This window comes from Suricata suricatta, chromosome 8 (genome assembly GCF_006229205.1).
Source record: "Suricata suricatta isolate VVHF042 chromosome 8, meerkat_22Aug2017_6uvM2_HiC, whole genome shotgun sequence".
Lineage (NCBI taxonomy): Eukaryota > Metazoa > Chordata > Mammalia > Carnivora > Herpestidae > Suricata > Suricata suricatta.
In genome coordinates, this window is record NC_043707.1 from 111,531,480 (window position 1) to 111,533,738 (window position 2,259).

Genomic DNA, 2,259 nt, shown 5'->3' on the forward strand with positions numbered 1-2,259 from the left:
AATGCAATAAGAGTTTAAGCCAGACAAATGCTTGGCGGGTGGGGGAAGCGTTCCAGGCAGAAGGAACGGCAGATCTCTGAAGGTGGAAGTCTTTTTTATGGACTCATTGAATAGGAGGAGGCCAGTGTGCTGGATCCCAGGGAAGACAGAGACAGCCAGGAGAGCTGTACCCCTGGATGTGAGGCTGGAGGCTGGGGACGGATAACACAGAGTTGTAGGCCACCAGAAAGATATTCCAAGTATGATGGTACCTTATTGAGAAGTTGAGGAAAAGGAGAAACATGTTCTGATGCACATTTTCTTTTTTTTTATGTTTATTTTGAGAGAAAGACACACACACATACAGAATGCAAGCAGAGGAGGACAGAAGGAGAGGGAGACACAGAATTCCAGGCAGGCTCCAGGATCTGACCTGTCAGCACAGAGCCCGAAAGGGGGCTTGAACCCGTGAACTGCGAGATCATGACTCAAGCCAAAGTCTGATGCTTGACTCACTGAGCCACCCAGGTGCCCCTGTGATGATTGTTGAACAATCAAGTAGAAATGTTGAGGAGGCAGTAGAAAATACATGTTTGGAAAAAAGGGCTGGAAGCATGAATATAGAAGAGTTCAGTATACAGACTGTATTTATTTATTCATTTATTTTTATTATGGGAAATTTTTAAGCATATACAAAAATAGATGATAAATATCTGTGTACCTATCACCTAGCTTTATCAATGGTTAATATTGTTAGTCTCCTCCTCACTCCTTCCTGGGCTGTAGTATTTTAAAGCAAATTCTGGATATTTACAGTTCTCCCTATAAATATTTCCATATGTAATAGGTTTTTCTTTTATTTTTTAATGTACATTTGTTTTTGAGACAGAGAGAGACAGACCTTGAGGTGGGGAGAGGCAGAAAGAGAGGGAGACACAGAATCCGAAGCAGGCTCTAGGCTCCGAGCTGTCAGCACAGAGCCCGACGCTGGGCTCAAACCCACGAATCATAAGATCGTGACCTGAACCGAAGTCAGACGCTTAACAGACTGAGCCACCCAGGCATCCCTGTAATAGGTTGTTCTTAACCTCATGGAGCTGGGGTGAGCTTCTGGCTTTGGCTCAGGTCATGACCTCATGGTTCATGGGTTCTAGTCTTTTTTTTTTTTTTTTTGAGCAAGGTCAATCGGATTTATTTTTTTTAAAAACAGGTAAACTGATTTCTCTTCTAAAAAAATAATATCTCTGGTCTTTTAAGGTCACTTCAGCTGCTTTTTAAAATGGCTTTTCTCTGAAATGATGGAAGCTGTGGCTGGGTGCCAGCAGGCCGGTCCCTGGCGGGCCTTAGATGGTGGACTTGGAGAAGGACACCCGCAGGTGGTGGTTCTCACCCAGGTCGTGGTTGTGCAGGTCGATGAGCGCCTGGATGGCCTCCTCCACGGAGCCCATCTGGATCAGGGCCATCTTGTGGTCCTTCTGGAAGAATTTGAAGCCCTTGAGACGATGCCGCCGTTGCTGGAGAACAGGATCTTGAGGTCATCCTCGGACACAGAGGGCGGGATGTTGGAGAGGTGCAGGGTGGCCGAGGGCGGGAAGATGTTCTGGAAATTCTTGGAGCCGGGCTTCTTGAAGTGGTGCAGCGGGGAGTTGCCATAGTCCTTGGTCAGGCCCTGGTCCTCTTGGCCCTCCCGGGGCAGCTGCACATTCTGGTGCTTGGACTGCGCAATGCGCACTGGCTTCCCGTGCAGCTTGTGCCCATTCAGGTGGCTCATGGCCAGCTGCGCCTGGGCGTTCTCCTTCTTGTTGAACAGGATCTTCACCCGTTGCACGTCACCGTACACGCCGAAAAGAATAAAGAGGCTTTGGGGTGTGACTCTCTCAGGGTTGGGTTGCTGACCAGCAGGACAGAGTTTCCGGCCCCTGCCAGGCCTGGGATGGCGATCCGGCCAGCCGCTGCTGCCGCTGCCCCCGCCAACGGGATGGCCAGAGGAGCCAGGGCTCCGTGCACGTTAGGAACAGACAGGCCTGCAGCTTGAGGAATTGCAAAGGTGGGAGGGAAACCAGCTCCTGCATACGGGGACGCTGACATTATACCAGGCGCACCGAAGGCAGCAGCCATGGTCTGGTCCAGCGAGGGCTGGCTGTCCCCAGAGGGCAGGTCGGGGGGCGTGTAGTCACGACTCTTATCATCGTTGTTGTACTTGACGTTGAGGCTGGTGAGCTTGGAGAAGTCGATGCGGAGCATACAGCAAGCGTTGTAGATGTTCTGCCCTTCCAGCGA

The 2,259-nt window shown here is 50.4% G+C and overlaps 1 pseudogene; it reads right to left on the reverse strand.

Moving 5' to 3' along the window:
• Positions 1-1,231: 1,231 nt before the first annotated feature.
• LOC115297707 lies at positions 1,232-2,259 on the reverse strand (annotated as a pseudogene).